A 14377-nucleotide genomic window follows, 5' to 3' on the forward strand; every position below is an offset into this window, starting at 1 on the left:
CTGACTTTCAGTACCAAAGGAATAAGTCCAATAGTGTACATGATTGAACCACCACAATATGGTCTCACTTTTAGTAGCAACTAAATGTGTGTGTTTATTTCTTTGTTGGCTCAACACAAAAATGTATAGTTACAGCCATGGATTTTTGTCATGGGTTTCTATTGCCTACCTTCATGGTTCACTTTGTTTTGGGTGGTGGTGTTGACACGTGTCGTCCATATTTGACGTCCACTTGTCAATTTCGAGCATGGTAAAAGTCAATTGGAATTTGACACGTAATAAGGTCATTTCATTTTTCCTTTTTTTCTTTTTTCTTTTTTTTTTTTTTTTTTTTTTTTTTTTTTGTCTTATCCATGCGTTTTGCATTTTGTACTTGTGCAACACACTCTCATAGGTAATCAACACGCACAATAGACTTTTTGTTAGCCTCAACGAATCACATAGTTTGCTTACTCTCTCTATAATACGAGTATGAGTCATATAATTTTCATACATATGGTGCTCGAATTGGTAAACTAGAATCATAACTCAACAGAGATTGACACTATGATAACATCAACGACTGATGTTAATCTCTACTCATATATCTTTGTCCGATTGTCCAACTCCCTCTTATAACTCAAAATGAAAGGATGAAAGTGAAAGGAAAGGATGAGAAGCAAGCATAAAGACAAAAAACGAAAAGAAAAGGAACAGAGAACTTTAGAAGGAAAGAAGAAAAGCAAAATGAAAGAAAAAAGCAAAGCATGAACACTATTCATTTATTAAAAATATTATGAGAACAGAGTGCTTTAAAATCCCAGCAGTCCACTGATTTCTTTGAGTGAGCTTTTCATAACCAAACTACCGACAGTCCACACGACAACAGAAGGAACAAAACTTGCCATTACATTTACAATTGTTACCTTGTCTCTATTGGGAAACCTCATGATAGCAATGAAATGGGAAAATTTGGCTCAAAATTATATTGTCCTTCAAAAAGAACATAGTGTAATGAAATGGGAAAATTTGGCTCAAAATTACATTGTCCTTCAAAAAGAACATAGTGTAATAGTCACTCAATCTTAATAACAGTTGCACCATACAGACAGTATTAGGATCTTCCCAAACAAGCTCCAATCAGCACCCCAAGAACATGCAAACACAGAAATTTTTATGCATCTTCCGAATTTGCCATCTCCACTGTAAATGGTTTCATCAGCTCTTTAGTATGACACAAATTTTTATGCATCTTCCGAATTTGCCATCTCCACTGTGTCGCTAGAAACTGTACATTCCCATTACGATAACCATCTTCAATCTGCAGCTGTATCTCGTACAACACCCTTTTGGTTTGGTCAAGAGACCACCCGTGCTTTGGTCTTCCGTGGCATTCTGCTGATAATCAGCTGCTAAATCCTACTTAGCAACTTCAATACTAATTAAATCATCATCAGCAGTCACAGTAACAGAATCATCAGTCATCTTAGTCTCCTTTCCATGGATTAGTTCAGAATGGCTTTCCCCTTTGTACAGAGGATTTTGAACTGCGACCCTGTAAGAGTGATTTCCATCCACACCGAGGCCCAGAGTACAGTTAGCAGAAACAGAACTTTCCGAGGTATTAGTGGTTGGTTCTGCACACTCTTCCTCAGCAGTAGAAGGCAAGATGTGGGATGATAAGCTTACGTCCATGCCAGGGGGATTGCATCCTCTTTTACTGCGTCAACATCCATGTCATGTTTCAGGCTTGCATGAAGTTGCATTTGACCAACAACCAGCAGTCCGTTTGGAGTTTCATCATGACATCGGTTGACTTGAATAAAGTTCCCAGGCACACCTGAGGAGGCAACAGGCTCAGGAGTTTCTGTGCTTTGCTTAACAGTTTGATTTTCTGCGACAGCAGAAAACTCAAGACGACGATTCCTTGCTGCAATTTCTTATTGCATTTGTGGTTGTACTCTGTAAGCATCCACAAACTGTTGGGTCCTTTCTTGCCCTGATATAAGATTTCCGTACCATTTCTGTAATGTTTTCTCAAGCTCCTTTTGCTTCTGAACTTCTTCCCAGAGGCCATTAATCCTATGTAATGCTGCTAGCTGCTCTTGCCTTTGTAAAGCTCAGAAGCACTCAAGTTCTGTTCCTGCAGTGTCCATCTGCTTGAAGGTTGCTTCAATTTGGGACAAAAGCTTTCCAGCCCGCATCTGATCATTAACAATATCCATTATTTAAAATCAACAGCGTGAATGATGAATCTTAAGCAAATTCAATTAACAAACAGATACTTGTCTCGAGTACAAATGTTATCATTGGAATACATGGCTCTGTGTGCTAAAACAAGCACATTTTAAATGTGATTTCACTTTCAGCTTTCTTTCTTTTTTTTCCTTTTTTTTTTTTTTTTTTTACTTTTTCATTCATTTTATTATTATTGTTATTATTTGTATGTGTGGCTGGGGGTGTTTTGGGGGGGGGGGGGGGGGAGGGGTGGGGTAAGAGATATCTGTTTGTTAATTGAATTTGCTTAAGATTCATCATTCACGCTGGTGATCATTGGTATACATGGCTCTGTGTGCTAAAACAAGCACATTTTAAATGTGGTTTCACTTTCAGCTTTCTTTTTTTTTTTTTTACTTTTTCATTCATTTTATTATTATTGTTATTATTTGTATGTGTGGCTGGGGGCGTTTTGGGGGGGGGGGGGGTGGGGGGGCCGTGGTGTTGTTTAAGTCTTAAGAGATGAATTGTATTTGCTTTCTCTTCTTGGAAAGTAGGATAGTTTCATTATAAGTCTGTTCCTTTAGGGGTTGAGGGGTTCAAGAAAAGGACCAATATTCTTGTCAGGCCAACCCTGGCTAGACTTTTGTCTGGCCCAACCCAAGCCCTATTGATCATTGAGTGTGACCGGACCGGCCTAGGTCATGAAGTTTACATGGCTGATTAAAGGCCCAAAATTTGGTCAAAATAAGCCTGCAAAAAAGGCTCAATGTGAAAATTTACTGTATAACGGTAAATGGGTAAATGGGTCTAATTAAATAAAATTAAACAAGAATTTTGTAGCATACCTGGTAACCATTCGTAAGAACCTTAATTTTCTGCTGCAGGCGCTTTGCCTTTTTCGTATCATCATTCATCCTTTTCTTCAAATTCTCAAATTCATTCCATAGGGCAGCAAGCTTCTCCATGTTTCCAGCAACACTAGAGAAACCATAAGCATTAGGGGTTGGGAAGTACATGATGCCGTTTAGGCATGTTTTGTGTGCTTCAAAAAATTCATCAAAAGACTCAACCTCATGCCCCATTGTTACACAAAGAAACTGAGCCTCTTCCTTAATCATATAATCACCCTGCAAAAAAAAAAAAGGTTATATGTTCGCTATCAAACTGCCACTAATTGAAGCGAGTGTTAAGAACATTAACCTCTTCCTTAATCAAAAAATCAGTCTGCAGAAAAGAAGGCTATATAAATGTTCGCTATTGGTCTGCCACTAATCAAAGCGAGTGTCAAGATGAACAATTATAAGTCCAATGGCACACCGATATATGATTAAGTGAATCCAAAGTCCAATAATACCTTGACAACTAAACATGCTTAAAACTCCCACCCCAGCGAGAGGATATTGACACCAAGTTCTCATGCTCCTAACAGATCTCTCAGTTCTCTCTTAACATAACGATGATGAAAGATCTGCTTTTCAAATTGTTCTAGTCCTCTATACTCGTAGTAAATGTCTCAATTTTCTCTATCAAGCCACAATAATGCATTATCTCTTTGTTTAACTAATCTAGTTCTCCATACCCTCCCAATACCCCTCTATGTTCTAAAGTAAGGCCTTCTCTACCTCCAATGTGCCCTAGAGCAGAAGTAAATTGTTTAGCCATATCCAGGCATTTGTCTCATATGCAGGTCACAGGAAGTGACCATTTGTCATTTATTTGTTCATTGTTTATCTATACAATGAACTTGATTCATACTAGTTAGACAATGCTTGTATATTTGCATATGTTCTGTTACATATGTCTAGGCTTAAATATAGGCCTAGCTTATTTAACCTTAGATATAGGCTCACCTTTATGTACATGCCCTTTTTGGTTCCATGTATCACACATATAAATACCCCTGTTGGGATGAATACAAAGTTATGAGAATTTTCACAATTATTTAACTCTTACATGACATCAGAGAGTCCAACGACCTATAGTCTCTTCCACTTTATATATTTATTTATTTATTTATTTTTAATCTCCTTTGTTGAATAGAGGGTCCGCCGCCTCCACCACTGTCCGGCCTCTCTGAGGCTTCTCTGGTAATGTTCCCAGCCTGCCCAAGGCTGCTCAGCACCTGTCCAAGTTGCTATAGCGCACAGCCATTGCCATCAGCCACTGTCCAGCCTTCTCCTCCCATTTTTAATTTATGTCCAGGCTCTCTCAGGCCACCTTTTGCTGCCTGTCCAGCCTTACTGATCACTTGCCCAGGCTTTTCCAATATCTTATCTCTATTGTTATCATGCCATGTCTTCCTCTTCTAGCACCTCTGGCTCTACGGACTCTGCACCATCTACACCAACAACCAGCCCAATCATATGTATAAATACTAACATGTTAATCACTATCTACTCTAAAAGCTTAAGTTGTTAGAGAGGGATTAACTTTAATATTTAGATTCTCTAACTCGCCCCCTTATGTGTGGCCTTCTTTTGGTCCCACACTATGTTACATGGACTCTGGTACGGGTGTCGGACACAAGTATGTATCCATGTGTCGGACATGTCAAATCTTCAAACAGAAGGGCATGCGGACACGGTCATTTTATTAATTATTTTATTTTATTTTCTAGAGTAAAGTAATGTTTTAATCTAATATAATGTTCAATATAGGCATTTAACTCTTTTAAAGTAATAATATAATGTAATTGAATGATTGGATATGTTTTTTAAGTACATGTCTAACCAAAAGTGTCGGACACATATCTCATACCCATGTCCAAGAGATATGTGTCTGACACGGGTACTTCCCTACTTTTGAAGAGTCCATGTAACAGAGGTCCCACATATGTTTCAATTTTAATTATCAAGGTGAGGTGACGTTGAGGTTTGAACTAAGGACTTTGCTTGCTTTGATACCATGTATGAGTTAAAGAATTGTAAAAATTCTCATTATTTGTATTCATCCCAACAAGGGTAATTATATGTGTTATATGAAATAAAAAAAGACATGTAAGCTAAGCCTATATTTAAGCCTAAACATATGTAACATAAGATATGCAAATATACAAACATTAATGAAGCCTAAATCTAAGGGGCTTGTCTAACATCTGTTAATACTTAATAATAGCTAATACCAGATGATCTCCCAACTAACATTCACTCATTCCTCATAATAACTTTCCCACAGCCAGGTAAGTAAAGATGCTCTAATCATCAATATTTCCCCTATTCTGATCTTCCAAATTGACACGTTATGTGCCATATTTGAGAAGAGTGGAAAAAGGAGAGCCTCTGTCAATCTCTAAATTATCTTCATCAAATGGAGAAGATCACAATCAAAGCATCTGTATTGGTCCCTCCTATTTATTTGCAAGTTATGGTTTGGTTGGATGTAACCTAGTTGGTCAACCATCTGGAACTTATCTAATTCTTTTGCTACCATTCGTCTCCAAGCACTCTCCTCCAAACGAATTCAAACCAGATGTTGCCAGTTCTAACTTTTACATAATGTAAACCACGATGTGAGCCAACCACTTGAGATAAGTACCACTTTTAATAAGATTTGGTTAATCCTACATGATTTCAACTCCTTCAAGGAAATATCATATACATATATATGTCAATATTTAAGGATCTTTTTATTAATTTTACAATTAGAGGTTCTTAGCATCACTTGCTGTCCAAGATAATAGGTTTTTGGTTATCTTACATTTTTGTTCTTTTTTCTATTTGAGGACTAATTGAGTCTTAATTTAGAGTCCAAAACTTTTAATTTTTAAAGAGCTCCAAAAAGATGATGAATGTTTCTACTTTTAGGCAAGTGAGTTTCCGTACAATCAGATCTTGTGGAGAGGAAAGAATTAGTACCAACTTTTGGCAGACTTCTGCGCAATTTAACTCGTGAGGCTCCATTATTTTCTCCAGAAGAGACTAATAAGAGGTATTAGAAAGAATCTAGGATTATTAGTCAGTTCCTATTTTCTCCAGAAGAGACTAATAAGAGGTATTAGAAAGAATCTAGGATTATTAGTCAGTTCCTATATTCTTCTTCTCTTTCATAACTCGATTTGTGCGTACATTCTTTAACCACAATCAGCCATGAATTCCTTCCTCAAGTCTTTGCTCTATCACCCTTTCCCTCTAAGATTACTAAGCTGGCTAATTCAGAAGCGTTTCTCTTAGCTTAAGAGGGGTGCCATTACTCGATAATGTGGCTATGGCTGTACACGTCCTATATTACTGTTGAAATATTCCAAAAAGATCTCACTTTTGCACGTACATTTTTCATTAATAAAAGTTGGTTTATTTGAAAAGAAAAAAACACAAATAGAAATAACCAAATTTCTTTTTTGATCAGGTAAGTGCTCACACAAACTTTTGCCCACGCCCGAGCTCAAGGCTCAAGGCACTTCAGTAGTAAAAATCAAATTTCTTTGCAAACATAATTCTTTTCTAACCCTTCCCTAAGGAAATAGAAACAATTAATGAAACAGCAGAATGACACAATACCGAAGAGAACAAGAGTTTCTGATAAGGAGACAAGAGGCTACAATGAATTCTTTTTCTTTTTTTTTTTATTTATTATTTGCAATAAAAATCAAACCATTAACCCTATCACTTCGTTTTGATGTCATGTCAGCACTTTGCCAATGTCCCCGACAGCTTTAGCAGAGTACAAGCCACTATGATACCAACAAAAAAAAGCCAAGAGAAGAGGGAGGAGGGAGGGGAGCGGGGGGTGTGGGGAAAAGAAAAGATGAGATTATGGATAGTGGAATCACAATTCAGTATATTGGTAAAGAAAGCAATTGATAAAAAGGTCCACAAGTTCGGATTAGCATGATCCATTAGCACTGCTATTACGGTTAATAATTCTCACTTGCTTCATAGTCCGCTTTCTTCTTCATAAAGGTGCCTTGTTTCTTAAGACAGTCAATAGATAACCAGTATCTAAGGGGAATAAAAAACCCAGAGTCAAATTTCATGACTCAAAACATATTTATTAATGACGTGATATCAAGGACAATTTTACATGTTTAACAAATTCAGTTCATATTAGTGGAGAAAATTGGTCAGTCTAGGATAGTTTATCAATTCCCATAGGGAAATAAGAATTGAAGAAAATAGCATAATAATAAATAAATAATTAATTAAAGACGGTATTTAGCTACAAGCAACAACCACATTGCACATCTGAATTCACAAATATGCAAAGCTTAATGTAAATATATCAATTTCTTACTTTTGTGATTGTACTTCCTATACAAATAAATTAAACTTTTTTATCAACAAGAAACTGAAATATTTGGAGAAAATATCATAAATTGGATACCAAAACTATGATGCGGTTCATTGAGTTAAAAAATAATGAATAATCATAACATTGTGCCCATACAAAGACAATATGCCAAATACTTATAAATAAGCAACATATTTTTAGACATAAAATCAGTACCATGGACTACACCAAGGTAATCATATCAAACCAACATTTAAAAAATAAATAAATCAAAGATTTTATGATGAAGACAGTAAATGAGCAGATGTAACAAACCACATACCTCTTTAAGCTCATCTTCTTCAAAATCTTCCATCACAGGGACATGCATGATGAAGAGATTTTCTATTTGCAGCATGCTTGACTCCTTTCTTTTTCTCGATGTCTGTTTTTTCATCGAGTGGATACTTTACGTTATCATGCTCTAGTAAGGAGAGAAGCTCCCTTCTCATCATTTCATCAGCTTGCTCAATAAAGGTAGGAGGAACAAATGAGCTCCTGTCTTCATCAGTTCTCATAAAAGAATTTCTAATTAGCTCCAGTGAAGCAGCAGGAGGTCTGGGGTGCTCCCTCTGCAGTACGTTCGATCTCTTCTTAAGTAATGCTTGCTGCCTTGCTTCTTCCTCAGCTTTCTCTCTTGATATCCTGTCAGACATATCTTCTTCAATCTTCTCTTCCAGTTCTTCAATATCTTCTGGAACTGGTTGGATAACTATCTGGTACTCGTTCTTAGGCTGTGGAAGATTGGTCAAACCAGAGAGCAAGTTCCTTTTCAAATCAGCTTGTCCAAGCAACTCAAGTTTTGCACCATCATGCATATCCATGTCTTCATTAATGTGAAGTTCATCCCTTATGGAAGTTCCCTTTGGGGTCATACCATAAGAATAGCCATCCGTTGATGGTGTCATGCCCATTCTAGGTGTAAGACCCACACCTCCAGGGGTTGCTGAAGGAGTCAACATCACGTTTGGCGTGTGAACCTCCCTTCTAGTAGAAAAATATAAAAAGAAGAGAAATGAGAGAATTGCGTGAAGGCTTTGAATGATATGAATTACTCATTCACAGCTCTAGTATTTATAGATAAAATGAGTACATGCTCATATTACAAAAAAGGAAACTAAATCAAATCAAAATCAAATCACAACTTATTCTAAAGCATATTCTATAGCATAGTCAAATCTCTGCTATTATGGTAAGTCATAACACAAATCCTGGTATCATATATGCTAACACTCCCCCTCAAGTTGGTGTGTTGATATCTGAAACGCCCAACTTGGACAATGCATTCTCAAACACAATCTTGCTGACGCCCTTTGTAAGAATGTATGTAAGTTGCTGAGAGCTTGTGACAAATAGAGTGCAAATTTGACCAGAGATGATCTTCTCTCGAACGAAGTGACGGTCCACCTCTATATGCTTAGTCCTATCATGCTGAACGGGATTTGCTGCTATGCATTAGGCAGACTTCTTGTCGCAGTAGAGTGAGAAAGGAAGCAACACTGGAAGGCACAAGTCTGTCATCAAGGTTTTCAGCCAAAGCAACTCACCTACCCCAAGAGCCATAGCCCTATACTCTGCCTCTGCACTAGATCGAGAGATAACATCCTGCTTCTTACTGCGCCAAGTAACCAAGTTACCACCAATAGTGGTACAATAACCAAAAGTAGACCTCCTATCTGAAATTGATCATGCATAATCAGCATCTGTCCAAGCCTCAACACATAAGTGACCATGATTGGCAAACAAAATACCACGGCCTGGACACCCTTTTAAGAAGTGAAGGATCCGAATAGATGCATCAAGGGGTGGGGCACGAGGAGAGTGCATGAATTGACTCATAACACTCACGGCATAAGCAATGTCAGGTCGAGTTATGGATAAATATATGAGCTTTCCCACAAGTCGTTGATACTGACCAATATCTGACAACAACTCCCCTTCAGAATCAACCAACCGATGATTCTGCTCAATCGGAGTATCAGCAGGATAAGCGCCAAGCTGACCAGAAATAGAAAGCAAGTCAAGAACATATTTGCGTTGAGAGATGAAAATGCCAGTTTTGGAGCGAGCCACCTTAATGCCCAAGAAGTACCGTAGGGGACCAAGATACTTAATCTCAAACTGACGGCCAAGATAACTCTTAACCTCATCAATTCCGGTAGTATCATCGCCGGTAAGAACAATATCATCGACATACACAATGAGAACAATTGTCTTACCAGCAAAATGACGTAAAAACAAAATATGATCAACTGCACTTTGATGGAAACCAAACTTGAGCATAGCAATGCCAAAGCGATCAGACCAAGCTCAAGGAGACTGCTTGAGGCCATACAGAGAACGACGAAGACGACATACCATACCAGAATGAGCAAGAGAACGAAAGCCCAGAGAAGGAACCATGTACACATCCTGCAAATCACCATTGAGAAAGGCATTCTTGACATCTAATTGAAATAGAGGCTAAGATCGAATTGCAGCAACGGAAAATAATACACGGATGGTATTCATCTTGGCAACAGGGGCAAAAGTCTCCTGATAATCTATGCCATAAGTCTGAGCATAACCCTTGGCAACCAATCGGGCCTTGTAACGAGCAACTGACCCATCTGATTATGCTTAATTGTAAACACCCAACGACAACCCACAGCCTTTCGTCCAATAAGAAGTGGAACTATGTCCCAAGTCTGATTTTTCTCACGTGCTTGTAGTTCTTCTATCATAGCATCACGCCATTAAGGTTGTGCTAGTGCAACTGCAACACTAAAAGGAACAGGAACCGAGGCAACAGAAACAAGAAAACTCCGATAGGAGGGTGAGAGAACATAATCAGAAACAAAATTAGAAATAGGGTAAATACAAAAGCGTTTACCCTTTCGAAGAGCAATGGGGCGATCATCAAGCGAAACAATAGCTTGAGAAGGCAGAGCTAATGCCGAAGGAACATGGCAGTCGATCGTGGGAGTAGAAGCTTGTACCTGTTGTCTCCGACTATAAACCTGTGAAAAAGGAACAATTCCCCCTGCTGGAGGGGTATCACGAGGAGGAATCATAGAAGAAGAAACAGGTAATGGTAGAGGAGTTGAAAACGGAAGAAGGTGATCATCCATTCTATTCAATGGGAACCATTCACTCTGAGAACCAACTGAACCACTATAATATGGTGTATGCTCAAAGAAAGAAACATCCATGGATATAAACCGCCGACGACTGGGAGGATGGTAACACCTATAACCTTTTTGAGAGTGAGAATAGCCCAAAAACACACACTTCAAAGCCTTGGGGTCAAGCTTTGTACGAGTCTGCCCCAACTGCTGAACAAAGCACACACACCCGAAGACTCACGGAGGAATAAAAAAAAGAGATGAATTGGGATGTAAGATTGAGAGTGGGGCTGCAAAGTTAAGAATCCTAGGAGGAGTCCTATTAATGATGTAAACAGCGGTAAGAACTGCATCTCCCCAAAATGACTGGAGAACATTCATGCCAATGCAGATTGCTCTGGCTAAGTTAAGGATATGGCGATTCTTTCTCTCAGAACGACCATTCTGTTGAGGAGTTTTAACATTAGCCATCTGATGCTTAATCCCAAATTCTGTACAAAACCGTTGTACACCCCATAAGTGTACTATGTACCCTGGTCAGATCTAAATTTTTTAATGGTACGACCATATTGAGTCTGAACCATTACCATAAAATTTTTAAAAATGGTGTATACCTCATTTTTGATTTTCATAAGATAAACCTAAGTAACACGACTATGATCATCAATGAACAACACGAAATATCGAAATCCAAGACTAGAAGTAACTGGGCAAGGACCCCACACATCTGAATGAACAAGATCAAAAGGTGTTAAAGCAGATTTATTACTACTAGCAGGATAATTGGAACGAACATGTTTAGCCATATTACATGTTTCACAGAATAAATCTGACACTACCACATTACAAAATAAGGAAGGAAATACATGTTTCAAATAATCAAAAGAAATATGTCCTAAACGCATGTGCCAACGCATAAGCTGGGCTTTTATTAGATGAAACAATATTAGAAAATGAAGCTGAATGTGCTTGAGGTGACAAAGGAGCATCCAATAGGTATAAACCGTCCACTTCACATCCAATAGGCATCCCAGGTCGAGTAGGATGGATCTTCAGGTTTCGGTTCCTTTTCTCCCGTCAGGTAGCCAATTTTGCCTCTGCCTCGGATGTACATCCGCACGGACTGGACCAGCGAAGGAAGTTTTCACCGTTCAACCGAATTATGGTAATCTGGACCGAGAGTGTCTCAGAGTTTTGGACTTGGGACTCAGAGGTCTTGGTCTTGGACTCAGGTACGTCATCAGACATGGTGATTAGGGTAGTTTGGAAGAGAAAAAAACAAAACAAAACAAAATAAAAGACGGCTAGGGTTTTTTTTTTTTTTTTCAAAAGAATCGGTAAGAAGCTCTGATACCAAATAGGCGATTTCAAGATTGAAAAAAATCTGTATATTGCCGTATTAAGAATGGTTTACAATGCTTTTGCTAAATAGGAAATACAAGGAGCTAAAAAAGGAAACTACAGGCTGTACACTAACAGAATTTCCTAATTCTTAGTCATTAACTAATGATATTTACACGCCTATCATATCCCCTAAAATCTGGTCTTATTGAAACCGAATATCTCTTTTTCAACAAATCCACTATTTGGAACAGATGCAAAAAATAAAATAGCGGGAACTTTCAAGTATATGTTTCAAATCTAAGGGGTAAGATGAAGGAAGTTGCAAGCAGCTTAGTCACAATCTCAGTATGAGGATCCTCGGTATCACCTTCCCTTTTGTGGTGATCAAGTTTTGCACAGACACTAGTAATCTCAATTGCACCCACCTTCATTATATATCTATGTAAAATGAGACTGGATTATTGTTGTTGGTAGCTTGGTGCAATGATAAAAGTTTGGGTTGAGAAAAATAGGGACTCTGGTTAGAGACTAAAAACAACCTCTAAAACAATGCCAAAAAATTAGGTTTTACACGTCTTTCCTTTCCAGTACCCTATGTAGTTGGGACAAGCATTAAGGAGTGCCTTTAGACAAATAAAGATTAAGCAGTGCCTTTAGACTAGAGACATTAAGGATTGTCTTTAGACTAGATTGTTGTTCGCATATGCCTTTTTAAGAACATTTATGGACCAAAGCGTGAAAGGTATTTTAAAAAAATTATAATTCCAAATAACCACTTGAAATACAACGTGAATCGTAACTTATAATGAATTATCTTTATAAAGTCAACGATTTTCATTGAAAATCATTAGAAGGTAAAAGGTTCTGACATCCATCACTGTTACGTTCCACCTGGTCATACCTTGCGTCTGTTACAACCTACAAACCATAAACCAGAACATAAAACTTAAGCCATAAACAAAGGTAAATCTCACTATGACAACTTTCCAATAATTAAGCCCAAAAATAAAATTCAAATTTTAATTATCAATTCGTTTCCTCAAGCCTTTCAACAACCAAATTATTACTGTATCATAAACAAATCCTAACTTTCAAGCAAAGAACCAACTAACAGGATAATGTTTCATTAAGCCCAAAAGGCAAAATCATTTAACACAGAAACCCAAAAACTGCAACAACACTAACAACAAAAACAATACCAGATTATAACCAAACAAAAAGCTAGCAACAAAATTCAACCCATAAACTAAGAACACGATAAATAATTTGTATTAACTAAACTTAATGTCACAACCTTCGAAACCAAATCAAGCATAAGACATAAAGATCCAAAATTTATAAGTTCTCTGTTTTCCTACATTTTATATATTACTGGTGCAGCCATTACAAACAACACCCAACATTAGCCAAACCCCAACAAAATGTTCACAAAACCCATTAAAGAAAAACCACTATAAAACACTAAAACCACAAAAATAAATAAATAAATAAATAAATAAATAAAATCAACATATTATTCATGATCGTATAAGAAATTGAGAATCCCAACTATAATGATGAGTGGTTTGATGGGCATGATGAAAGAGGAAAAATGTACACAAGACCCATTAAAGAAAAACCATTATAAAACACTAAAAACCACACCAAAAAAATAATAACAATTAAAAAAAATCAGCATATTATTCATGATCATATAAGAAATTGAGAGCTCAACTATCAAGATGAGAGGTTTGATGGGCATGAAAGAAAAGGGGAATAGTCTGAGACCTTCTTTTTAATGGAAGGATCGAGCCACACGTACCAGGGAGCCTTGCATTGCTTGGCGGACTTGCGAGCGAGTAGGGAAGAGATTTGAGCCCAATGATTCTTGCCATACTTCATCACCGCCGTTTACAGGGTCTCATCATCTGTGTTCTTCCATACACCTCCTTTTATCATAATCCTCATATTCTTCACTAGATTATTGAAATGGACGGCAAGTAATGTTCTGAGGTTTGTTATTCAGTGTGGATTTGTACCAACTCTCTCTCTCTCAACCTTTCCGTCTATCTATCTAAAAATTTGATGGATAAGGGTTTTGATTGGTGCAGGTGTGAGGATATAGCAGAAGAATGGAAAAGCTAGCCATGGCCTCCTTCAGCCTCTCCCTCTCTCTCTCTCTCTCTCTCCCCTCTGCAGGTTATATAGAGAGTTCAAAACATACTGTGCTTCCCCGGGATATGGATACTGTATTTGGGTTATCCATTTTGGTATGGGTGGTTTTGTTGCCCGAATCGGATCTTGTGTGGTGAAATTGGAGATAGAAAATTTGACAGTTTTGTCCCTTAATTCTACCATTAGGTATACAATAAGCACACTCTAACTTCTTATTTGTAAATTCACTCGTAAAGCCTAATGTAGGCAAGCGAAAGGGTAGATCAGTAATTTGCAACTGTTAATTAATTAATAAATAAATAATACTAGAA

The 14377-nt window shown here is 37.6% G+C and overlaps 1 pseudogene; it reads right to left on the minus strand.

The window, feature by feature from the left end:
• Nucleotides 1–729: 729 nt before the first annotated feature.
• LOC132271241 (cell division cycle 5-like protein) lies at nucleotides 730–14119 on the minus strand (annotated as a pseudogene).
• Nucleotides 14120–14377: the final 258 nt, after the last annotated feature.

This window comes from Cornus florida, unplaced genomic scaffold, assembly GCF_030987335.1.
Source record: "Cornus florida cultivar Cherokee Brave unplaced genomic scaffold, ASM3098733v1 CherokeeBrave_3.0.0_Hap2_Chr08, whole genome shotgun sequence".
Classification (NCBI taxonomy): domain Eukaryota; kingdom Viridiplantae; phylum Streptophyta; class Magnoliopsida; order Cornales; family Cornaceae; genus Cornus; species Cornus florida.